Source organism: Podarcis erhardii (assembly GCF_964252035.2).
Source record: "Podarcis erhardii genome assembly, chromosome: 10".
NCBI lineage: Eukaryota > Metazoa > Chordata > Lepidosauria > Squamata > Lacertidae > Podarcis > Podarcis erhardii.
Genome location: NC_138500.1, coordinates 41,168,155 through 41,195,595, shown reverse-complemented (window position 1 = coordinate 41,195,595; position 27,441 = coordinate 41,168,155). Strand labels below are relative to the sequence as shown.

General features: G+C 41.7%; 1 long non-coding RNA gene across 1 annotated transcript; it reads right to left on the bottom strand.

The window, feature by feature from the left end:
• Positions 1-562: 562 nt before the first annotated feature.
• Positions 563-27,312, bottom strand: LOC309351206. Its single transcript, XR_014160752.1, has 3 exons — positions 27,185-27,312; positions 21,378-21,454; positions 563-641 (listed from the first exon to the last, which is right to left on the bottom strand). It is a non-coding gene; the product is annotated as an uncharacterized lncRNA (long non-coding RNA).
• Positions 27,313-27,441: the final 129 nt, after the last annotated feature.

The window sequence follows — 27,441 nt, the reverse complement described above, 5'->3', positions numbered from 1 at the left end:
TCCACTGCCACCTCCAGTAATTAGTTTTCTGTGGCATAAACCCTATGTAGTTTAGGTCCCCATATCTGAAACTACATCGCTCCCATAACCAACCTGAGGTTATCTTCAGAGGCTCTCCTCCAGGCTGCCACACCAGGGGCTGTTAAGGGACAAGGACAAAGCCTTCTTAGTCACTGGCACCCAGTTCGCTTAATTCTCACCCAATGAAGGACCTCCTGGTATAGGTATTGTTATCTTTTCTGCAATGAAGCTGCACAATGGATAAATACTGCCTGCATTTTTGGACTTTCCTTCATGGCATGGCTGTGGAAGCTATCATGTTGAGAACCTGTGCATAAACATTCTCTGCAATGCCATCAATTGCTTTAGTTATCATTTTCTGCACCTTTTCATTTGTACCATATTATTGTCCTCAGTAGCTGCATATTGCCATCAAACCAACCTTGAGAGTGGTATGAGAGAGAGAGATGGCGGGGGAGAGAATATAACACCATAGAAGACACTTGGTGGTATTCATTCAGAAGTTGAAAATGTGAAAAACACTACAGTACAAACTGGATCTCTAGATATTACCAGTACTGAAAGGAACAGTTGAAGTGAGAGTTTCCATCTGCAGGGAATCTTGAACTAGGGTATTTCAGCTGTAAAAAAAAAAGAAAAGAAAAGAAAATTGCCACAGGGACAATTGCTGCTTAAGCAGATATTTAGGACTGGAAGGCTAATGTTGTGGTTTAGAATAAAATTTGATTAACTACTGGCCTATCAATGCGTAGAATGATATCCAGCTAAATCATATTCAGAAACGCACCACTAAAACCAATTAATTTAAGTCCATTCATTTCAATGAGTCTACTCTGAGTATGATTGTAATTGGGTATTGCCCATGAGAAACTGACACGTAAAGAAACAGAATCTAATCTAAGCTTCATTCTCAGTTGCTGATAGAATCAAATAAATAGAACACAACAGAAAGTAACAGCTCAGTGGCAAACAAATTCATTATCTTGAAAGAGCAGCCATGTTACAGAAGGATTAAACCATTTAAGTAGCCAAATGAAAAACAAATACAATTATGATTAACTTGGATCATTCCCCAACACTGAGTTCCCCTGAGTGTTTCGTAAATGTTTTTTTGCAATCTGAATATCTTAGCTGCATTAATTTTGTCTTGTCTACCTTTATTATTTCAGTTGCTTGCTGTTCTCAGTTTGATTCTGTTTGCATTGTTTCATCTCTGTCAACAGATTGCTATTTCATTTGGGTAGTTTGCATGTATTGAACGTTTGTCCTTCAGATTAAGCCCCAGCACAACTTGTGCTCTGTAAAGCGTCTCTCAGATGCCTATGGCATGGAAGTGATACTTATCATATAAATGGGTCTCTTTAGTCCCTTTGTTGAAGGGGGAAAGCCAAATCTGGATGAAAGCATGCAGGGTAACCTTTTTCTTAACTTGTTGCAAAGAGCATAGAACCACAGAACTGTTATGGGTCACATGCCCATTTATTTATTTCTACATTTGCACCTAAGAATGCTCTGATAAAAAGGCTCATTGTTGAGAGAAAGTCTCTTCCAACAATTCCCATCATGCCTGACCACTGGTCCTGTTAGCTAGGGATGATGGGAATTGTAGTCCTAAAACAGCTGGAGGGCCGAGTTTGGGGGTGCCTGGCCTAGGTTGTGGAACTCCCTCCCAAAGAAGGCTCATCTCCCCCACTTTTTTTACTGGTTTTCTGCTGAATAGCAAATACTTTTTCTTTTCAGGTGACCTATGTACTCTGACACATAAGCCTATGACAGAGCATTGCCTCTTCTCCTTTTGTAACCCATTGCTTAAGGTTGGGAGAAGACAGAAGCTTCCACTTACTCATCCAGACTGTTTTAGCCACCAGCAACAAGTGGAATAGTAAATGTCTGTGTATGTACAGCAGATGCTCACTGTCAATAGTGTGCACAAGTTAGCAATTTCACACCTCAGAGAATCCCTGATGACTGACTACTACCGCCCACCATAGCTGCAACCTTCAGAGCAAGGGACTTACTAGTGGAACTGTTTATGACATACAGTATCGTTCATATAAATTACTGTGAACAGTATCATCAACAAAACCAATCACGTAAACTTAAGAACTTGGGAGGAGTTTTAACAATGGTTTTAGTACAGTGGTGTCCAAACTTTTTTCAAAGAGGGCCAGATTTGATGAAGTGAAGGGCCGTGAGGGCTGACAAAAGGGCCAACCTTTTCTTTAGGATTGAAGTTGTTGAAATAAACTGCCACAGGGGCTGGATTACACAGACCAGCTGGCCAGATTAGGCCCCCAAAATGGACTTTGGACATGCCTGTTTTAGTGGCATGGACTCAGATTAATCAGACTTCTTCTTTACCATAGCTCAAGGAGAGACCACATGATTTGCAAGCAAAAGGTGCCTAAAAATAACCCAATCTGGAAGTTACCAGAGCATGGAGTACAGTGGCGAAGTCATTTATGGCCGGAGCTGGAGATAGGTACTCCTAGCCACTGAGGCCACCTGAGGCTTCAGTGACAGTGTTGAATCTAGGACCATCTTGAAGCTGTGGCCCTTCTCTTTCCAGGGGAGTGCAGCACTGTCCAAAACAGGCCATCTCCCCACCATGGGAACTCAGAACACATAACACCTCTGCCTTTTCAGGATTCAACTTTCTTTTATTGGCTACATCCAGCCCATTTCAACCTCCAAGCACCGCCCTAACACCTCAGTTGTCTCTGCCAATTCAGACGGAACCAAGAGACAGAGCTGGGTGTTATCTGCATTTTGATGGCAGTTCTCCTGACAAAAACTCCCAGGGGCTTCATATAGATGTTCTTTATAATTTTTAGCAGTGCAGTTAAGTAACATTGACATTTAGGTATTCATCTGAACATAAGCAGGGGTATTCCAAACTAAATCCAATTAATTTCAGTGGGCCTTCCTGCCAGGTAAGTGTTCTCAGGACTGTAGCTTTTATTGCAAATGATCCCGGCTGCTGAATTGTTTGGTGAAATTGATGACAGCAATTAGACCTCCCAATTTGTGCACTCTCACCCCTGTATTCAGTAGATAAGTTTCCAGAAGGAGAAGACAATCAACATTTTCATTAGCTTTATTTAAAACCAAGCCTGATTCCTTTCTTTACTTCTTAACATTATGACAAAGAGTAATAAGAATTTTTGCAGTCTGCAAAGTGTCTGCTTCCTGTAGTTAATTTTATGCTAGATGTCAAAGCCATTTGCAATGCACTTGCTGCTCTAACGGCAAGCTAGTTAGGTTCTTTAACCTTTCTTTAAAAGTAATTTTGCATTTCCCCCTCTAATTACATTTTCAGGCACAATTGTAAATTAAAGTTTGATGGCAAATGTCTTTATATGGGAGTACATCTTTGGAGTCTTTCAGGAAAGGACACATTTTTAAGCCAATATGGAAGATTAGGATTGCAAAACTATACTCTGTGCAATTGGTAACTTTATTGTCATGATATTCCCAGTTCAGCAGCATTATCAGATCCAGGAATACAAATTTTGGAAAGATGTTACTGTATTTCAAGAAAAATATAGGATTTTTTTGGGGGGGGGACCATAGAAATTCACTTATTTCTATTGTGATTTATTCAGCAATAGATTGTTCAAATCATCTATGGTTTTTCCCTTCACCACAAGCTGTCTTTCTTTGATAAAATAATTGTAAACCAAATGTAAAGCTATACAAGTTCAGTCCAATCCTTTCTCCAGCTTCAGTTGCTGTGGTGGGAACAGAGATTTGAACCACAAAGAACAAACAAGTAACAGGGCGATGGGTGGTAGCAGTCTTTCCCAACCTGTTGTCTTTCGCATGTTTTGGACTACAGTTCCCATCATCTTTGACTATTGGCCATACTGACTGGGACTGATGGGTGTTGTAGTCCAGAACCTCTGGAGAGCACCAGGTTAGGGAGACTCAGCCTGAGTGATCCAGCTTAGTTCTTTTTTCCCCCAAAATGTTTTGTAAAGGAGCTGCTCATGAAATATTCATATCCATACTTGTTCTAGTTAATATGAGTTAAATAGGCTCCTGCTATTAAGCCTGCAACTCTCTGAAATAACGAAGAAACACGAGAGAAAGCCAGCCTGTCACGTATTTGCTACCCGGCATACATCAAAGCAGTGCCTATTTTCAAATGACTTCTTTCACATATTCCTCCCTCCTACTGAGTTCAAGATACATATCTTTTCCACCTTCTCAATGGAATCTCATATCTTAATTACAACCTGGTGGGAAAGTAAATTTCAAGAACCTACTCCTGATTTGTCGACTTCAGCTACATGACTACTTATATCTGGATTAGCTGAATGTGGCTGCCTTTCATCCACCTGTTTGAGAAAGTAATTTTAAGAATGGGCCCAAATCTGATACTGTGGGCTTTCAAACATAGCCCTTTTACTGCCCAAGGGACTAACAGGCTGCCAGGTCAGTTGAGAATACAATTGATGACTGAAAGGGGGAGCTGTCCAGGGTCCTGAGAGTCTTGTACATAATCAAGTTCCAAGGAAGTTACCTAAGTCTATGAGTAATTGCTCCTGAAAATGATTTTTGCACTGCAGTAATTAAGTTTTACAGCCTGTCCTATTGTATAAATTTCTGAGTAAGTAATTTAATTTGAATTACAAATTTTGTTCTGCTGCTAAAGTAGAAAAGGGTACTCCAAATCTATAGCAGCCTCAGAATAATTCCAGTTTAACTGTTTTCACATTCTCACAGATGTAGGTAAGTAAGTAATTCAGTGAGTAGTAGATGTAAAAGTTTCTAGGGAGTTTAGCATAAGTGGTATAACACGGGGGGGGGGGACACTCACATCTCTAATTTGGTATAGCAGTTATAGGTGGAGATACTGACGTAAAGGACCAGCAGCCCTCAATAGTCTTGACGTACTTAATGCAGCATCTTGTCTGCATTAAGTTAAGGGTTAAATGTTCTTAATAACTGTGGGAATGTTCAGGGAGGCAGGAGAGGATATATTGTTTAATTATATCCTTCCCAACTTGTGTTAATAAGTTCTACAATTTAGCAGAGTAACATTCCCCTTGTAAACTTACACAGCGGATAGGTTTGCCAGGCCTGCTTAAGCCTCTAAAATAAGTTTCCTGGTAATTCCCCTTTTATTCCCTCTTAGAAAAGAATAGACACAGTCTTGTATAAAAGTTTAAAATAGTTTACTTACTCATTCTTTTCCCAGATGGATCCCAGAAAGCAGACTTAAGCTACAAAATATATATACCTGGAGTATATCCCAGAGGAAGATAGTTCCTTTGTCCTCTCTTGGAAGCCAAGAGAGCATCTCAGGCTGATGCTTCTTCGATGGAAGCAAAATGGAGGAGAGAGAGATGTGGTGGCCAGCCCTGTGCTTTTGTCACCTGTACAGGTAAAGTGACGCCCACCTCTGGTCACATGTAGAGGAAGTTTGTCACAGCCCAGGAGGAAACAGGAAGTTTATCTACTGGCTAGACAAACATCCCTCTTCATGTCTAAACATGTCCACTCTAGGAATGTTGTATTTGACTGCTCGGTGTTTCACACCCCACAGTAACTAATAACCATGGTAAGTAATAGCTAACAACCATTGGTAAGCATTAGAAAGAACTTTTTGGTGGTAAGAGCTGTTCAACATTGGAAGCAACTGCTTTGGATGGTGGTGGACTCTCCTTCACTAGAGGTTTTAAAACAGAGGTTGAACGGGCCTCTGTTAGGGATTCCTTAGCTATAATTCCTAGATTGCAGGGGGTTGGGCTAGACGACCCTTGGGGCAGCTTCCACCTTTACAATTCTATGATTCTGAGGATGTACTATCCTTAAGGATGTTCCTGGGGGAGAGTCAATATTCAGTGCCAGCTTTTGGAGGTCCCTTGCTCAAAATACTGTCAGTGGGTTCCATCCTTGAGTGGCCTGTCTCCTCTTCTGTCCCTGTTGCCCATTCATTTACTCTTTCTCTTTAGGCTCAGTCTGTGCAACCATACACAGTAAGGGTGCATGGGGAACAATGGGTGTTGCTCAATCTGCTCACTGCTTGCAGGTTCAAACGAAACAGGTAGACAGGCAATATTAGCAAAGAGAAGGGACAGCATAGACAGAAGTCTGGGGAGGTTGTCAGTGAGCCCCTCCTCTTCTAGTTTAAAAACTCCGAACTCTATTTCTTCCTCCTCCATAAGTTCCTTATTATTGTATAGTTTCTGCTTTGCATAATTCTGCTGCATATATTATATCCCAAGGGTGGAGAACCTCCATTCCTTGGGCCAAATTTGGTTCACTCGCCTTCCCATTTGCCATTTTGGTCAAACACCACCCACCTGCCCTTCATCCAATATCATATATGATGTTCCTACATCTGATAAAGTGGCTTTGGCTCTCAAAAGTCTGTAAGGACCCATATGATTGTTTACTGTCATCTCTGCAGTTCCATACTGCACTTAAACATTTTATAAAGTCTCCAGGACATGGCAAAAATCTAACGTAGTGATCTGCTGTGGGTGTGGAGGCCCTAATACTAATATGGAAGTTTTCTTTTGCACAGGTTCTCCCCTATTCACGTCTCATGATGGAGGCAATCTCCTCCCTACTTGAAATGTGTGTGGAATACTATGTGTACCTCAACTTGGCATGCTTAGTGCAGTGTATATGAGGCTCTGTTTTAAAGCAGCTGAAATAGTCATTACTATGGCAGAATGCTGCAAAGCTGGTTCTAGTCTCCTGGTGTGATTTTCTGCTGTGGGCATAATTTTAGCTTCTTTCTTGTCAGCTGTCTCTCCAGAATGCAAGACAGAAATCCAAATTTTGTGCAAATGTATAATTTGACTATATGAGTGAGGACTTACTTGCCATCTTATTGATTATCTAGCGTTGCTCTATTTTGAATGCTTTAATTCTAGCTCTTAAATAGTCCCCTGGTGTATTCATTTCTTCTGTCTGTTCTAGCTTGTGACTTGCTGGCAGATGAATTTAATTGGAGCCTTCTATTTTCTTAAGTGCTCCGAAGACAGGAATTTTGTCAAAATAAAGCTATGGAGGGTCCAAGAGAGCAGGAACAAAGAGTGGGGATAGAACATTAGTTTTCTTGCTAAATAGTCTGGGTAATTTTAGCAATGCTATATCAGGGCTGTAGCAAAAAATGATCAGGAAAGCCCTTTAAAACAGAATTTGATGGGGGCAGCCAATCAGGTTCCCCACCAGATGCTGTTGGACTACAACTCCCACTAGTCTCAGTCAGCATGCCCAATGGCTGGGAATGATGGGAGTTGTAGTCCCGTAACAGATACAGGTCTCTTAATCTAGATGGTGGGAATGAAGCACTTTCTGAACTGTGAACATTCACAGTTTCCTGTAAAATACCATGATATGATGGAGTAAGTATCAGAATTTTTGAAATTTATGAAGACTAGAGATACCATACTAATGATTAATAAGATTTATTTTAAGAACATTTCTCGGTTACTCCTTCTGTGTTTCTACCACTTGTGTGGTTCACCTTAGCAAGTTATCCCCAGGCACTTTTTGTTGTGTGATGAGTTTAGACAATAAGACCAGATAAACGGAGGTGGCCCACTATTAGTCTTTGCTGTTATATGTCTGAGTTGATTATCTAACTTGGTTATGGACTCCAGCAATTTCACAATTCTTGACTTCATTCTTTGTTTCTTTAAAGTGGGGAAAAAATAGTAACATGCTTCACCTTGCTATGTTGTGAAAATGAATCAGGCTCCATATGCCCTATACATTAAAGCAATATCATCCCACTTCAGGCAGCTATGGCTTCTTGCAAAGAATCCTGGGATTTGCAGTTTGTTAAGGGTACTGGGAGTTGTTATGAGACCCCTATTCCCCTCACAAAACTACAATTCCCAGAGTTCCATAAGGAAGAGGGATTGCCTATTAGATCACTCTGAGAATGGTAACTCTTGTGGGGAGGGGGACAGGGGTCTCCTAACAACTCTCAATACTTTTAACAAACTACAGTTCCCATATTCTTTGGGAGAAACCATGGTTGCTTAAAGTGGTGTGAATGTATAAATTTACAGTACAGATGGGGCCTTAGATCAATATAATAATTCACTTTCTATATTAAAATTTCTATATCGCTCATTTATAATGAAAACACAGTCATGCTTTTCATACATATTATGTCCCGATCATTACAATGAGCTCTTTTGTCTCATCCTCACTCCACCCAATCACTGATAAGACTGATATTTTTTTTCCATTGTTCCTTACAGTTCCTTGCCTTCTGAAGAAAGATCTCTCTCATTTCTTCCTTGTTTGGGGGGGAGGGTAATGTTCCTTGATTCTCTCGCCCTTGGATTCTTTTATGCTACTTTGGGCACAATAATAATCATGCTAGCTACATTTATAAAACAGCCTAGCATTTTGTAGGCTTGCTAGCAATGTCATGGCTACCATGGTATTCTATGAACGCTAGAGCATACAAAGGTAAATGGGAATTGCAATGTGAATCACACTTAGCACTGCAGAATGAAGCTTGACAGGAAAACTACATCTGACCCCACTATATTATTACAGGGTCCTCCCTCTCCCCCTCCTGGTAAGCAAAAGTGACCCACCTGCTAGGAAGCTAGCATAGCAGTTCCACCTCACCCAGCAAGCCACTTCTGAATGCAATAATTTCACATGGCTGCAATAACCAGCAATATACTTGACCGACAGACAAATTTGAGTATGCCTCTATGCTACTTTCAGATCCACAACATTTACAAGGCAGTTTCTCCTTTTAAAAAAAAGCATCCTGTCTTCATATATCACTTTCCCCTCCTGAACATGGATATTTATTTTCAGTTGCTTTGTTGATAACCAGTAATTTCCTCAAGATGCTCCCTTTCTCTCATTTGTGGATTTCTAATTGCTGGTGCATCTGCTCCCTTCAAAAGGAGCCTGTCTTGCCTTTGGGCTCCTCCTTTGTCTGTTCTGGGATATTTCATACATTACTTTCAAAAAATTCCAATTAGGGAGATATTTGATGGACAGCATAAATGTTTTATCTGCCATAAGCCTTGCATGCAGTGGCTTCCAATGGGTCTAATTGCAGTGGCGAAATTGCACTAATGTATCTCACCTTTCAAATGAGACAATCTATGCCTGTTTCCAGAGATTATTTCAGTTTTGGAAACACAGAGCATATCAAGCTGTCCTTACCCACACTTTGTGGTGCTGTCAAGGCAGGACTGTGAGGCAGAAGCCCAAGATCCCACTCAGCAAAACTAGCAAGAGAGCTTAAAAACGTGGGCTAGCTTACCACATTTTGAAGCGAATCTAGCGCACACGACTGTCTAAAGATTCTCCCTCGCACGCACACCCCAATTAAGTATAGAGTCTGAAATTATGTAACTGCTCCACTGTGCACACACTTACTTGTCACTGATAACTTTGCTACTTTGCACTCACCCTAAAAGCTTGGGGGCTGCCCTAAAATATACATTTCTCAGACTGTAAAGGGCTATTTCAGAAAGCAGCATGCAGATAGTCAACGGGAAAATGTAATTAGCCCAATTTAAAAACTGGAACTGCTAATCACATTAAAACCATCTGGGTAAAAAAATTAAATTAAAAATTAAATCACAGATTATTTTGATTTAACAAGAAAGCAGTGATGAATGGAGGGCGCCAAAGAAAAGAAAATGCCTGTTCCAATTTTAGAATACTGACATCAATGTCTTCCAGAGTCATCCCACACAATCTGTCAGCTGGCAGAGTCATACATTGGAGGATCAGAGTTGCGTAAGGTCACAGTTCTGCCTCCAGCCATTCTGCGTGCACACATCCCTCTGAGACAAACACTGTAAGCAGCTCTTTGCACAAGGGGTAAGGCAGCCGATCAATCATCTGAACCAATTCTATCCCAGTCAGCATGTAATGGGGGTTTCCCTCCTCCTCTAGAGAGGTAGAGCCATGTTAGCCTTCTGAAGCCAAAACAACAAAGTCTTGCAGCACCTTAAAAAACTTAACACTTATTACAGCATAAGCTTCAATGGGCTAAAGCAGTAGTGGCTGGTGTGGTGGAACATCACTGCTCACCTGACCTCTAGTTGGATGCACCTCTGCATTATCCTCGACTGGGAAGTTTATAAGCATGTTCATGAAGATGGGGAAAGCCGTGGTGACCAGCAGGAGTGCCAGCTTGGCCCTGCGACCATGGGTGCCTGGGGCCAAGGGTGCTATGAAGCATGCCTGGCCCTGGTGCCGGAATTTGTGGGTGCCCAGCTCCTTCATGGGGAATTTTGTGAGTGCTCAGGCACCCAGGTTCCGAGGAAGCTGGTACCTATGGTGACCAGTGAAGTCAGATGGTAATAAAATGCAAAAACAGTGCTATGTGACAATACAGTTAAATGGCCTTTCACAACAGCAGTAGTATGGGATAACCCTATCATCCTAGCATTGTTATGTAGATAGACATCTGTAGCGTGGCAGGAAGCCACTGTCCCTCCTCATGCCTAGAATCAAACATACCAGGAATCAAATCTCCTGGTATGTTTTTATTTAGTGTTTTCACACTGGAGTCTCTCCCTCTTGTAATTCTTCCACAGTACTTTCTGGAGTTTGTTTTCTGTGAGGAATTTCAGTAGTCAGAGTGGAGAACACCTTTGCAATAGCAATGGTTTAAAACAGGGGTCAGCAAACTTTTTCAGCAGGGGGCCAGTCCACTGTCCCTCAAACCTTGTGGGGGGCCAGACTATATTTTTGGGGGGAAATGAACGAATTCCTATGCCCCACAAATAACCCAGAGATGCATTTTAAATAAAAGCACACATTCTACTCATGTAAAAACACCTGGCAGGCCCCACAAATAACCCAGAGATGCATTTTAAATTAAAGGACACATTCTATTCATGAAAAAACACACTGATTCCTGGACGTTCTGTGGGCCAGATTTAGAAGGCGATTGCGCCAGATCTGGCCCCCGGGCCTTAGTTTGCCTACTCATAGTTTAAAAGGCTTTGGATGAAATCTGTTCAGTGGTGCACTTAGGTAATTAGACTTAATAGCCTTATGTCCCTCCCTCAGCATTTAAATGGCAATGTGCATTTTGCTACTTACTTCAAAGTGTAGTACGTCAACCCTGCTCCGTCTAGTGGGTCCCAGCTCATCCTTGACAACATCTGCCCCAAAGTCCTGCCCCGAAAGCACCACTGAATCTGGGATAACTGTTCATTAACACCTCCCCATTTAACACCATTGCTTTATTGCTGCTTGTGCTTTGGTTTTCTTATTTAGGGTGATTTACTGTGTTTTATTTGCTTGCTTTGCATCGTTGCTATGCCAGCCTTGTGGATCTTGATGGATGGAAAGATGGCGCAGAAATATTTTTAAACCCACCTGCCTCCAATACTGCCACTTTCACACTACCAGTTGAAATAAATGAGAGTTGTACTTGAGCTTTCATTTTATTTTAAGTAACAGAAGGTTGATGGCAGATTGGGCCCTAGGCTTAGCACAGTCTCAGGCTCCAGTCTATACACACTCATCTGAGAGTAAGTCTCAGTGAACTCAGTAGTGCTTACTTCTGAGTAGAAACATAGAAGACTGTGCTGCAAGTGATTTAAATGTGCTTCTTTAATGGGGGAATAGAAAGGGTATGTTTTGAGTGGTGTACAAAAGAGGAGGCAGAGGAAAATGCTCCCTAATAATGTGCCACGCACCTGAAAGCCTCTTTCAGAAAGGAGGCTGTTTAGCATAACTAAGGCACTTTGAAGTGGCAGTCACACAGTTCATCTAAAAGGCTGCTATAAAACAGGAACCAAAGGTGTAATCCAAGGCTTCTACTGCCATAAGAGAAGAAAAGTGCAAATATTTTCTGTCCATTTTTAAAAAGTCATTGTTATTATGCAAACTTTCAAGAATTGGCCCACTTGCCAATATTCAACCTCTGTACCAAGTAAATCCTTCAGTGAAAAACCATCACCATAGCAAAGAGAGGCTGAATGGTGTAGGTAGAAATCCCCATTCAGCTTTGAAGTTTATGAGGAGACTGTGGCAGTCATTTACCTGTTTTCCACATCATGGTAAACTGAACGATAGCTACAGATCATGGTTAAGGAGGTGAGATGGCATGTTGAAGCATGGTTTAAACCTCTTTTTTGTTGGCCTGTCTTGGGAGTGACAATGGAAGAGTGTACCTTCAAGGGTGAAGTCAAACCACTGGAGAGTTACAGCAGCTGCTGTGGCTGTAGAGCCATGCAGTGGCCTAAAAGGTCTGTGGAAGAGCAAAGAGGGAGAGAGCTCCTCCTCAGAAGCCAGTGGATTTGAGCATTCAAGCTAAGCAATGGTTTGGCTTACTATTATGTGCTAACGCAGCCATAGACCCTCAGCTGAATTTACCTCACAGGGTTACGTGGAAGATACAGTAGAGAGGGGAGAACCAAGCACACCATCCTGAGGTCCTATGGGGAAAGTTGGAACATCAATGTAATAATAAATAAATAAGTAAAATCGGGCATTTGGCTTCTTCATAACCAATAACAGGATTTATATACTACTTATGTGCCATTTATATACAACTTAATCATCAAAACCTCTAAGCAGTTTACATAAAATACATTATGTATACATTAAAAATGCTGGGGGGGGGGGGGAATCAAATGTTAAAAACACACTGACTTCAAATTTTCCAAAACATAAATGAGTTAAAATATGTAGTTACATATTAAAATACCTGTCAACTTCAAGGCTGTATCTAAAAAAGTTCTGAAACAATGCCTGTTCCAGTTTTAATAAATATCTGTCAGAGTTCAAAAAGCAATCTACCCCTAAACAGTAACACTGAAAAATGCTAGCAATATGAAAGCTCACAGCCACCAACTCTTTTACTCAGTGTGCAGGTGCTAAAGGTAGCACTCTCAACGATTTGGGTTAGTGGAAAGAATATTAAGGTGTGGAAAAGTGCCAAACATCAATCCCACTTTCATTGAAACTTTCCAATCCTCCTGGCATTTTGAGTAACAAAATGTTACTGACGGGTTTAAGTGACCTGGCAGGGCAAGCAGAACCACATTGTGTTGGCCTCATTCAGTCTTCTTTGACAGCCCCCAGAGAATTCCCCTCCTGAGCTGCATGAGCATTTGTTTTGTCAGTCACATTCACATATTGATAAAATAAAAACCATTGTATTTGTACCCATCTCTGGAATGAGTACTGTAACAGTTCAAAATAGAAACTTCAAAAATTCTTTAAAAGAATAAAGTCAGAATATAATTGCGTAAATGTTATCATTTATAAACAATAAGCCTGGCTCTGTCAATATTTTTTTTTGTCCAAAAAATGATCACAAACTATTCCTCTTGGTAATATTATTAACCAGCATATGTTATTCATTCTTACTAGGTATCCCAAAACATTTACCATGTTTAGGGAAGTTTTTAATGACTGATGTTTTAATGTATTTTTAATCTTTTCTTGGAAGCTGCCCAGAGTAGCTGGGAAGACCCAGCCAGATAGGCGGGGTAGAAATAAATTAGTAGTAGTAGTGTTGTCAATATCAGTTATTGAGTCTGTTATCTCTACATATCCTTCAATTGTGCATCTAGTTAGGCATCATTGATTGGCACCTGGGTTTCAACATCCTTTTTCTTTCATTCCATGCTTTAGGACTAAGAGTAGCAGAAAGTTCCATCTCAGAATCAGGTGGAGAGACTTTCATACTTAGGTTCTGAGGCCTGGGATCAGCCTGATGCAGTTCTGGCAGCACCTAATCAGGCTGTTAGGACTCTCCATTTGACCTGCAAGGCTGTACCAGCCAAGCCACACCCACTTTCTCTATAGGTGATCGATGCAGCATTGGATACTCTATAAGTATCAATGCAGCATTGGAGAGCAGTGCATCAGCTCAATGGACGTGTTGCTGCCATGCAGATGCTGTAGTCATATTGACTGGCACTTGGTTAAAGCATTTACAGTCGTACCTCTTGTTACATCAGTCTCTGGCTGTGTTTTTTTAGGATACAAACGCAGCAAACCCAGAAGCGAATGCACAGAAGTGATCTATCGCGCTGCATGTGTGTGCAGAGATGGCTCTCTAGTTGCGGACTTTTTGGGGTGTGAATGGCACCCCGGAACGGATCAAGTCCGTAACTAGAGGTACCACTGTAAATGAGACACTTCTGGCCTTCCCCGGTTGATGGTGAAGAACTTGAACTCACAGCTCCAGTAATGCATAATCATATTGGTACGTAAGTCATGGGTTATGGGATTCAGCACATTCATGAGGCTGGATGCATTGCTAATCTCAAAGTAATGCATTGATCCAACAAGCAACATGCCCCCTGCACCTTTCATTTGAAGGGAGGAGAAGAGTTCTGAGATGGGCAAGCAAACAGACATTCCTTTGAGTCAGCTGCCTCTGCAAAGCTCATTTGTCCTGGTGTCTCTCCAATGGAATGCAGCAATGGAAGCAGCAACAGAGCTGGTCCAGCATCAGAATTGCTTCCACATTCACAGAGGACAAAGGCTCCTGAGTAATAGGAGGAGGCTTAGGTGGTGGTGGGTCAGGACTGCCTCCACCCAGAGCCCTCTGAATCAGCCCAATTTGGTTCAGGACACGGCTGAATCTGGTGCACAGCCCTACAGCACAGCTGAAAACTGTCAGCTCTCCAGTGTACTAGATGAGAAAGATTATTCCAACGAATTGTACATATTGGTGACAGGTGCCAAAATAAACTTGTCTAGTGTTGTAGTTTTCAAAAAACTGCAAGTGACTCGAGCACAAAAATAGTCCTTCAAGTCAGCGAAAAGCCAAAAGAAAACAAACAACCCTTGCAGTTTCCTGCCAATGTCCCATTAATTCAAAATCGCTAGGTAGCTCAAGACAAACTTTTGAATGAAATTCTGCATCTGATGGGTAACTCTGCATGCCAAGAAGCATCACAAAATAAATTAACATGGTTAATTATGAAGTCTCCAGTAGGAGAATTAAAAAAGAAATGCTGACAAGCCGTTCAAGGCAGCAGTGCATCCAGATGCTCAGAAATGGCCTTACAGTGGTGCACAGTGCATCTAGAACAGGGTAAATGGTTACAACATTGTCTTAGGACAGGGGTAGGCAACCTAAGGCCCATGGGCCAGATGCAGCCCAATCACCTTCTCAATCCGGTCTGTGGACAGTCCAGGAATCAGCGTCTTTTTACATTAGTAGAATGTGTACTTTTATTTAAAATGCATCTCTGGGGTATTTGTGGGGCATAGGAATTCGTTCTTTTTTTCTTCAAAATATAGTCCAGCCCACCACATGGTCTGAGGGATGGTGGACTGGCCTACAGCTGAAAAAGGTTGCTGACCCCTGTCTTAAGTTGTGCCCAAGTCCAGCACTCTCAGCATATTTCAACAGTTCCACCCCTTAACTATCCTGAAACAAATCTTTCTGTGTTTCCAGTACATACAGAATGTGTGCTTCTCTCCCATAATCTTAACCCTGGTATTTTTCACTTTAAAACACACCATGCTGAGACACCCTAAAACAGGGCTTGGCAGCACAGTGCCCATGGGCACCAGTGTGCCCACCAGTACCTCCTATGACATCCACAAAAGTCTCAGTAATTATCCCCTCAAAAATCCACAGTGCATGAGAGACTGTTTACTCTTCTTGCTCAGTTCCTATTTGCATTGGCTCCTGCTCTCCTGACATACCCTCATGGCAGTCATTTTGCATTATGCCACATGCCCAGTGTCAGCCATTTTGTGACTGGTTTCCACAGCACTTTCTCAAAATGCCAAACATGCTTACTGGCCCAGAAAAGTTGATAAGCCCTGTTCTATATCACATCCCCCGGCAATATGATCAATTCCCAATACACTGGGGTTACCAACTCACTGAGAGATGATTACAAAGTGCCTTGCCCTTCTGCTCCTCGGGGACTCACTGGACCAGTCCTCTAATAGTGGACCAGGACCACCAGTTGCCTTCCATCTTAAATGAGGATGGGACTGGTCAATGAGACCTGATGGGCTGGGAGAGGCAGGATGTGTTAATGTCTCTCAGCAGTCTCCACATAAGGTGGGAAAGTCCTAAGATATAAGCCTGTTTCTTTGATGTCAGGCCCACAAAAATGTTACACTCTTTTTCTAGGTTCCCTTTGGTTTCTAAGCATATAGCAGTTATGTTAACCTCATATTTTTTGAAAACCATTCCACCCAGATCATACATGAAATATAATTCCTCTGAATGAGCCTGAAATGAATTTTTCATAGAGGAACCACCTTTAGTCTCATCCTTGTCACATCTCTCAGGCTCTAGTTCTATGCCCTGCATATGGATGGGGAGAAATGACTTTGACTGACATTTTAATGCAAACCTACCTAATTCACACTGTCCAAACCAAAATGAAAACTACAGCTTTCTTGAGAAATTCTCACTTCTCTGAATTTTGTTATTTATCGCCAACCAAAATAATGGATACAAAAATTTGTGCACAGCAAAATGCATATATTAGTGAAAACAATTCAGTTAGGAAAATTGTGTGCAATAATGTGTATAAGCATTCCATGCAAACATGCATATGTTAGGAGAAATGTGTGTGGGAAAGTGTGCACATTTTCTTGCAGGGTTTAGAAAAATCTGAACACTGATGTGGAAATAGGACAGACTGAAGAAACTTAAATCAACAAATTCATCCACCCCTAGTCATGCAGTTGAGGTCAGACAGGGTCACTCCCTACTAAATGTCCAGCCTATATTGTTGTTGTTTAGTCGTGTCCAACTCTTTGTGACCCCATGGACCAGAACATGTCAAGCACTCCTGTCTTCCACTGCCTCCCGCAGTTTGGTCAAACTCATGCTGGTAGCTTCGAGAACACTATCCAACCATTTCGTCCTCTGTCATCCCCTTCTCCTTGTGCCCTCCATCTTTCCCAACATCAGGGTCTTTTCCAGGGAGCCTTCTCTTCTCATGAGGTGGCCAAAGTATTGGAATCTCAGCTTCACGATCTGTCCTTCCAGTGAGCACTCAGGGCTAATTTCCTTAAGAATGAAGATCTTTTCTTCCCAGCAGGCATTCACTATGCTACTACAACTCTTGTGTACTGTCAGCTACACATGCTCCTTCATCTGAGTGAAATTCCAGAAAAATTGTGATTCCGGAATAGAGGCACTTCTTAAGCCAGCAGAGCTGCTGTTGACACTTAACCCTGGACATTTGTTTGCTGACACGATGACTCAGAAGATTGGGCCATTGAGATAAAAGGGATATGAAATTGCTTTATTTCTGTTGGAGCAAATTGATGTGCAACCCAGTACCATAGCATTACATTTGTTCACTTGCTGCCATCCCACTGGTGTTAAAGCTGCTGGCTTTCAGGTAGTTTGTGGATCACAGTTTAATCTCTCTTGCTTGCGATAAAGCAACTCTGCCCATGATGAGTTCCTTTAATAATTCCAGCTTGCTTCAAAGCAAGGAGTTGTTTAACCTGGCTTTCATAATGCTTTTGACTCTAAAAATACGGCTGGTTTGTGAAAAACTGAACCTATTAACACAGGGTAGGTGGGGAAAATATGAATGCAAAGAAGTTAAAAGACAGGATGTCAGGGAACTGCCATCAGGCCGGAGGGAGAGAGCGGGCTCCGGAGGGGTCCCAGAGAGCGTCCCGGGATGGGGAGAGGCAGCCCATCTTCTGGGAAAGAGAATCAGCGTAGCACCAGTGGAGAAGGGGGGCAGATGGGGGAATCGGTGAGGCGGTCCCATGACTCCTTGCCAGGGACCAGCAGGGAGAGTAAGGGTCCTCCGCTGCCTACACCCTCCTTGCGCAGAAGGCTTCCGCACAGGGAGAGTAGGAGGAGACTAGGCATCAAAGAGCTTCTTTGCTGGAAGAAGTTCAAGAAACGCCCACTGACGGATTGTGCCAGCGATTGACCCGTGGCTGTCCGGACAGAAAAGGTTCACTCAGGCAACCCAGCCAGGTGTTGCACCGGTTTACGCACGAGCAACCCCTAGAACCATTACACAGTATAAACAATGAAGTGCCATCAGCATGAAATCAGGCAAAACATGATAATATTTTATAACCCTCTAAAAACCATTGCCAAACATTTTGAAAGCATTACATAATATCAGTGTTTTGGGTGTGGGTTAATCATGTTGAGCTCAGAAAGAGGAGAGAGCATAAATATTAGATGACACAGCACACTTTGAAGGATGTGATGCCTCTAAAACATTTTGAGATCCTGCAAGGAAAAAGGTGAGTAAAGATCTCAAACTCTATTAATGAATTATTCAAGATGCAGAACTTGGTTTTGGGAAATGTGACATTTCTGTAAGCAGTCTTATCTTCATTCCAGTGCCACCCCAAACAATAATCATCCCCGGCTATCTCAATGTATAAAGTGCTTTACAATTCTAATCTCCTTTTATCGTCACAACTCTGTAGAGCAGATAAAGCTATTTGCCTGCAGTTGTGAGTTTCACTGCTGAGCTTCCAGGCCATTGAGTATCAATAGCAAGCAATGCAGTGGCTGAGTACCTGAACTGCAACAAGGACTCTCATTGCCCACTGTGGAGCATTTTGCATACAGAGATCCTCAAAAATATAAAGAAGGATATAAGCAGCTGCCATATGCCTGGTAACACTGGTTCTCTCTCCTGCCCTGTACTGAAGGGCAGCAGGTCTCTAGACTTTTGATCTGAAGTTTTTTATGTGCTTTGTTAACAAAGGTCCTCTAGAGATGGCAGCACTTGAACCCTAGACTTTTTGCATAAAGGTAGCAATGTAAACAAGGAGATGAAGATGTAGTTCAAAAGACAGAATTCACAATTTCCTGCATGCAAGCCCATTCCTTTAGTATCTACACCACATGATCAGTCCTCACAACTTTAAGCTTTATATATTAATTTTCAGAATAAATTATTATAATTATAATTATAATTATAATTATAATTAATTATAATTATAATTATAATTATAAGAGTTTGGATTTGATAACCCGCTTTATCACTACCCGAAGGAGTCTCAAAGAGGCTAACATTCTCCTTTCCCTTCCTCCCCCACAACAAACACTCTGTGAGGTGAGTGAGGCTGAGAGACTTCAGAGAAGTGTGACTGGCCCAAGGTCACCCAGCAGCTGCATGTGGAGGAGCGGGGACGCGAACCCGGTTCCCCAGATTACAAGTCTACCGCTCTTAACCACTACACCACACTGGCTCCCTAATAATAAATAATAATAATAATAATAATAATAATAATAATAATAATAATAATATTGACAAACTAGAACATCTGCAGAGAAGGGCGGCCAAGATACTTGAGGATCTGGAAACCAAGCCATATGAGGAATGGTTGAGAGACTTGGGCATGTTTAGCCTGGTTAAGAGGAGATATGAAAGCCATCTTCAAATATGGTTGTCACGTGGAAAATGAAGCTTATTTTCTCTGGCTCTGGAAGGTAGAATCTGAACCAATGGATTCAAGTTACAAGAAAGGTAGATTCTAACTAAATATCAGGAAGAATCTTTGGATGGTAAGAGCTGTTCAACAGTGAAATGGACTCCCTCGGAAGTTGGTGGACTCTCCTTTACAGCAGGTTTTTAAGCAGAGGTTGGATGGCCATCTGTCATGCATACTTGAGTCGAGATTCCTGCATTGCAGAGGGTTGGCCTGGATGACCCTCAGGATCCCTTCCAATTCTACAATTCTATTATTCTGCTTTTCAGGTCTGCTTTGATAGACATTGTCCATTCACTCTAAAATTATGCATAGGATGTTGTATTTAATGGAACAGACCACTCAGTCACTAAATTGACTGAATCCTGTTGGGTTAAAAAGGGAGCACCTTTCCCCTTCTATGCAGTTTGTCATCTCTTTTCCAGCAGATGAGAGCATATCTTCAACAAACAGGATTGGGGATGAGTAATTGAATTCCCTTTCATTTATTCTGCTCACTCTTTCAGAAATGATATTATGTGACACGGAAAGCTACATTCAACCCCATATTTTGTTAAAATAAAAGACAACTTCCCAGAAGAATGACACATTTCTGCAAGTGGATAGATTGAAATGCACATCTGATAAGAAACTGGATTCCATTTTTCCTCTCCAAAAGCCTTATGCACTCCAACATCAAAGTGCCTTCTTAAGGACTCTTTTCTGGCAGTTCATTAGAGTTGATGCCAGGGCAGCAAATCACTGTCAGTTGTCCTTTAGACTTCTTACAGATCACCCAGTGTAATAATGCAGAGACTTAGTAAGGCACCCAGGAACATTAAATAAAATAAAGATTACGGAGATCACAAAGGGCATTCTGTGTTGATATTTTGTCCTCAGATGTTCATTCCTTCCTGGGTGAAAACAGAATGCTCAGTGTTTGGATGAGGGGAAGGAAAACTGGGGATTAGAGTGGCCTGGCTGGAATCCTGAACAAAGGTCCTACTTGTAACTTGTAAGTTGCTCTGGTTTAAATGCACACAAAAAAGGCAGGGTATCCAGGCATCCTTACTTAATTCCCCCCAGCTAGTGAGAGCTGTCTTAGGATGCAGTCCAACAGAAATGTATAGACTTGACCTTCACAAAAAGTGTATGCGGCTGGACAAGAAGGCAGTGGTGATCATTGCCCAAATACTGGCACCACCAGTTTTGTAAAATGTGTCATGGAAATGATGAAGCTTAAAAAAACACTAGTAGAGAGCTTGGAGGGAAGTATAAAGAAATACTTTTGAAATTAATGGGTCCTTCTTTCCCTTTATTATTTCATAGTTAGCCACCTTATACATCAAGTAGCAGAAAAACACACAAAGAGGAATAGAAATAAAGAAAATAGTCAGGGAAAATATTGCATACAATCCTTTGGCCTGGAGCAACTATCGAAACATACTTTCAGTGTTACAATAAATCAGCAGGAAGAAGAGGTTTTTTGTTTTGCTTTTAAGAATGCTTGTGGGCACTTTAACTTTCATCCTAGCCATTCATGTACAGTCTGTGTGTTACTATCATTTTTGTGTTCAATGAAAAATAAAGGCAGGGGGCTTAAGTCGTTTGGCAAATTATCTGAGCATACTTCAGGTGCAAGCTTCTCTCTTCACCAGCTCTCCCGCCCAACAAGCTAAAGGTCACTGAATGCAGGAGAAACCAATCAAAATGGTGGCAAATCAGACCAGTTCAAAATGGCAAAAATCAAGCAGCATTTCATTTGACCAAAAAATGCTTTTTACAATTCTGTGAAATAGTGCGGGGGTGTGTGTGTCATCTTGCTACTGACATGAAGTAAAGAAAGTGAGAAAGATTTCTGAAAGGGGGGGCTTTAGCTACTTTCTACAAGGACACATGTACACAGGTTTCTTGTTGTTACCATGAGTGGATTTTGATTCATGATTATTCATAAGCATCAGCTATGAACTGCATAAGTCGTCCTTTACCTGGTGGTGCATCTGGAATGAGGGAGAAAATAGCAGCAATGGGGCCCAGTTACGTGTTGTGAAGGTTTCGGGTTTCACTGCAGGAAGAAGAAGCATGCAATGGTTGTCAACCTATCTCTGGAGATATAAAATCCAGCTGTCACACAGGTCTTTCTCCACCTTTGGTGAAACACACAGGTCCCTTGATACATGGTTGAGTCCTTGGAGATAATGTACTAAAAAATGGGGGGAAGGTGTTATACTGTGGTTTTACATAAGCAATATATGATGGGCAAGAAGCATTATCATGACAATGACATGCTTAAAGTTATTTTTCAAAGGTTACCAGGGCTCGAATTCCATGGCTCAAATTTTTGAAGCTTGTGTGAATCAGCATATGATGAAATGAGTCATGCTCATTCAGTGCTCATTGTCCCAAAGGGTACATAAAAGCAGCCATCAATATACTGTTCAAGGTTTTTCTGCCACTCAACATGACGGTTTGTGCTTTGGTTTGAGGAGATGGGTACTAAAAGGGACTTGTTGAAGATATGGCATTCCTGTATGCACAGGAATGCTTGTATTTCTAGTTTGGCTGACTGTAGATAAGAGCACAGGTTTTCATGTAGTTCTAAAGCATTACGTCTTAGGAAGGAGGAAAATGCAAAATTCCACATCCTGGAGGGCATTTCCATTTCAGAAAGCCTATCCCCGTTTCTGTCTTCAAGGTAAAGGATCTGCAGCTCAGTGGTAGAACCTTGCTTTGAATGCAGAAGGTCCCAGGTGCAATTCTCGGCATCTCCACGTAAAGCTGAGGGATAACACTGTTTGAAATCCTGGAGAGCTGCTGCAGTCAGTGTAGACAATACTGAAGAAGAAGGGGCAAATGATCTCATTCAGTAGCAGGATCTCATTCATTCAGGAGCTTCCTATACTCCTCTGAAAGGTAAACAGACTCTTCTGATCTGAAATAAAATCTAAGTGCCATGACCTGAAGCAGGATTAACCCTGCCACGGCATCTTTCAGAGTCATGAAATGTTAGCATTTAATTTCCAGCATCCAGGTTGTTTACCCATTACCCATGGCCATATGAAATCTATACCTTCAAATAAGCATGAGCATAGATTCTGAACCTTTCCCTGTCTAATTTACTTACCCACTTTGCATGCAAAAGTTGCGCTGTAAATTCCAGGACAGCGTGGGATTTTAAATGACTTCATTACAATGCTCAAAGGCAATGTTTTATTCCTTTAGCCCTAGATTTTATTTGTGTTCGCCACCAAGGATAAAACGGGAGGTGGTACTGTATGCCAACAAGTCACTCTTCCTCCAGCACCTTTTAAAGGTCCAATTCTCAACCGTTATTTGGCGTTTATCTCCTGGATTTGGAGCCCATAGTTTCCACCCATCCCACCAGCTTGGGGTAGTTTACAATGTGAGACCCCCTACTAAAAATATGCGAATAAAATGCAAGCTAAATAAAGCATGTACTTGTTTCTTCATACTTACCAAAGCTTCCTAATCCAATGATCCTCTCTAATTGACTCTACTACCACCAAGGATGATCTTCATTGGCAAGAAGAAAGGATGCACAGACATCCCTTAACCTGCCATGTTTCTGAGGATTTTTTGTTGGGGTGGGGAGGAGTCTAAGTCTCTCTCTCTGTGTGGTTATGTATATGTGATGGTTTCAAATCAACATGGTTCAGGAGCAGCCAGTGTGGAAGGTTATTGTTGCACACCTTGCATATTATGCCAGAAAGACTGGGGTGCCCAGGCCAATTACAGAAACTTTTAGCTCTTGTCTAGAAGTTCTGGGAGTCTCCTGGACAGCTCCTCTGCTCTTCAGCACTTGACCCACTGACTTGTGTGAATCTTGCTGAAACTGCTGGACAGCTCCCCTCGCTCATCTGGAAATATGGGTAGGACAGACTGGAAGAGAAGTCTAATGATATTTACTTAGGATCAAATTTGGGGTACACAATAGACCCTTAGCATATAGTATATAGAATGTAGTTGGAGTCATGCCCCAAACTAGAAGTCGGGGAATACTTGAGGACAGAGTTTGTGAGCAAAGAAAACACAAATACACTGAAATGGATTTAAGTCTGCAGTGTTGCTAGGATGTTTTCTGGGCAGTAAGGGCGATGCTTTTTAGAACACAAGGGCTTGTGTATTTGTTTCTGCTCTATCACAACCCCTTACTACTCAAGTTGCATATGTGCAGATTAAATGGCTTGTTCCAATTCTTCCTATGACAAAAGAAATTTCTTTCTCTGTAATGGCTGCCCAGAAATTCCAACAATTCAGTGAATCAGAGAAAATGAAACAATGTCTATTAGTGTATTTAAAAAGAAGATAGTGGAATTGATGTTTTGAAACTCAGTACATTAAACTGAAACTCTTTCTGGATAATATAAGCATAGAAAAGCAAATGCATACAGTAAATGCATATTATTGTTCTGAATAATATAACATTCCACTCAAATATATTACAGTGGATTGCCCTAGCACATGAGAATAGGAAAAGTCACTTCAGGATTCCAATCAGTAGAGAGAAAAGCTGTCTGGCAAAATCAGTCGGCCAGCTACTACAGCATCTCCGTTCTATTTATAGAAAGCCTTTCAAAGCAAGCTCTGCTGCTGTCTGTATCATGTAGCAAAATTACAACTGCAGGACAAGCATTTTGTAGTATCTGTGGCACTTGGCAGGAAGTAAGAATTGGTTCCCAGCCAAGGAGACAAAATTTTTTTTTGATATGGCTGATTATGATTGAGGGGATGAGTGGAATTATGCAAAGGTAGTCACTGGAGTAGCTTCCGAATGAACATTAGGCAAAGGCTTTTGATGATCCCAAGAATGTGCTTAGCTGCTGGGCTGGAATTGATGCAGACTTCATGAGAAAGATATGGGATAAGTGCACCGTCAGGCCTCTATAATTCATGACCCATCAAGCTGACCCACTATATTTTGTGGCCTCTTCAAAGCTTAACAGTCCAGAGCAAAAGCAGAGATATTTATTGAGTATCTCCTGAGCAACCCTTTCCTGCTTTGTGGCTTCATTCTGTAGGCTTCACATATATTCTCAGCAGGAAAAATGCTCACAGAACACTTGCGCTGGGCAAGGAATTGATGCTATTTTAAAATGTATGGGGATGCTATTCTCCTGCAGTCGATTGGATGTTTGGCCTTTTAGAAACGAAAAGAGGGCAGGTATATTGTCAGCATCTCTCCCTAAATAGAAATGCAATGCTTAGCCCTGCGACTACTTCTTGCCACAGCTGGACTCCATATCCTTCATCAGAACTGTATTGAATACCGATTTTCCGTATTGAATGTCTAAATATAGACAGCCTGTGTGTGCTGAGAAAGATTTGGAGTGGTGAACTTTGCATGTTTGGATGAATGCACATAAAATCCTCTACATCAGGGTGAAGTGCCTCCAGCCCAGAGGCTCAGAGGTTAGGCAGCGCAACCATTTTCAGCAAACCACATCCACCTGACATGTGATATCTGGCACAGAAAAATTCAAGCTGTGGCTGCAAAGGAAGAATCGGGAATGCACTCCTGATTCATCCTTTGAAGTCAAAATTTGAATTTGCAAATAGCTTTCCTTTGCAGCCATGCCAGCTTGATTTTATTATTTTTTTTAAAAAAAATGGCGAATTCAAGTTAGAGATGCAGAAGCAGAATCTTCATCTGCAGCCATGGGTGGTACTGAACAGCCATGCCTCCCCCTGGTCAAAGTGGCCTATCAAAGGTCAAGCCCTCTCCTTGATCACTTTTAGATCAGAGTTGCTGATCACATCACAAATCCCAAGCACATTCAGCCAGATGTACAAAGATTTGTGCTCATGGTACAAAGGGTTAAGGCAGGGGTCAGCAAACTTTTTCAGCAGGGGGCTGGTCCACTGGTCCTCAGACCTTGCGGGGAGCCTGACTATTTTTTTTGGGGGGGGGATGAACGAATTCCTATGCCCCACAAATAACCCAGAGATTCATTTTAAATAAAAGCACACATTCTACTCATGTAAAAACACACTGATTCCCAGACCGTCCGCGGGCCGGATTTAAAGGCGATTAGGCTGGATCTGGCCCCCAGCCTTAGTTTGCTTACCCATGGGTTAAGGCTTCAGCCAGCAGGGACAGGGGTGTAGGGAGTGTGGCTCTCCTAGTCAATAATAGCAAAGAGGATGAAAGTTAAGAGACACTTGCCATTAACCAAAATGGCAATTGTATCGGCTGAAAGCATCAGGAATGAGACCAATGGGTTTATGTATGTGGCACTTCATTAGAAATGTGCTGTGTGAGTGGTACAGGATTTCTAGTGGAGGACTGCTGAACAATCTAAAATGTATTTTCAATAAATCTCAGAAAAGTGGTACCCAGAGATAATTTGAAGTTGGGTAAGAGGGATTGAGAGATGAAAGCTTTTTGGGGGGAGTGGAATTAAAAACCCTGTAGAAATCACAATGTTTCAAAGAGAGCTTCCCCTGACATGTTAATGCCTTTCCCAGAGTGGCTGGGGAAATCCAGCCAGATTTTTTTTTTGGGGGGGGTTAAATAATAAATTATAATTTTATATTACATTATATATTATATTATAATTATAATATAATACCTATGAGTGACACAGGTTACAATTTATGTTAATGACTGCAAATACAGAATATTTTCAAAGTTATTCTAGGTTGATGAATGTGGAATCCAACGATTAGGACTGGGTGAGAACTGGTCTTCAACTTCACAATATATCACCAGCTAAACATCATGATATACCAATTTATCACAATGTCTGAAATAAGGATGGTGCATTGGCTGGCTTCATGGTTTTTCCCACATTGTGATTTTTTCATAATAGTGCACACACACACATCCATCATGATTCACAATATATTGCCAGGTCAAAAATTATGAAACCAATATCATGATATGGACATCAAACTGGTTTTGGAAGGGGCATTATATTGAGTGTGTGTATGGTAAAGAAGGAGCCTGCCATCAGAGATGGATTTAGGGAGCATGACGGGTTCAGTTGCACTGGGTGTGAGGCCTGGGAGGACTGTGAGAGGGGGTGCTGCAACTGTCATGTAAAATGGAAGACAAGAGGTGGGGGGCACTGAATTTTGGTGTTGCATAGAATGTTGCTGAAATTTGAGACCCCCAAGGTCTGCCTCTGCTGCCTTGCCATACAAATGGCATTTCCCCTGTAGATCTGTTAATTTAATTTTTGTAACTGCAAAGAACTGCTGTCTATTTGGTGTCAGGCTACATCGGCCCAAGGGCTATATTCCCTTCTAGACATCATCCTGGAGGCCAAATGCCAGTGGTGGGCGGGAGCAGAGGCAAAAGTGGGTGGAGCAACAGATATAAATGTTGTCTTTGTAGAATAGGCTAGTTCCTACTCACTCATCCCTCTCTATCCTTTATTCAGGAAGGCAAGATGCATTATCAAAGTTCAGTTATATGTTTTAGCCAGGCAAAAGCACTCAAAGAGAGTGCCCAGTAGGGGTGATGAGTGGTATGCCCTGGGGAGAAGGAGTGTGGCCTGAGGAGGAATCTCAAAAGGCCATACAGAGAGGCCTTGAGATCTGCATTTACGCACCAGGCCTGAGGTTTCCCATTGCTGGGCTACAGCATCTAAGCATCCACACTTAACTGGATGACTTCAGTGGAACTCAGAGCAGGATTTCACAACCAGTATTAGACTCTTTAAATGGCTTACACATGCCCCCCCCCCAAATTTGGCTAAAGCCAAGAACGTGTTGACTTGACCGATCAAACAGAATGATGTGATATGAGTTATATAGAGCAAGTTATACATACATAATTGGGTGGTTACAATGGACTCAGATGTGATTTAGTGGAGAGATGACAGGCAATGCTGTAATAATTGAGTAATATAGATGGGTCTATAGGCTAAGGCCATGATTTGAAAGCGGTCCTTTGCTTAAACGGAAGATAGTGGTGTATGTCAAAAGAGTTCAAGAGAAAGATCTTTACATAGTTTATGCTGTGTAGTAACCGTGCCAATATCTGCAGTGTGAGATCAGATCATTGCCATGGCAACAGTTGTAACACAC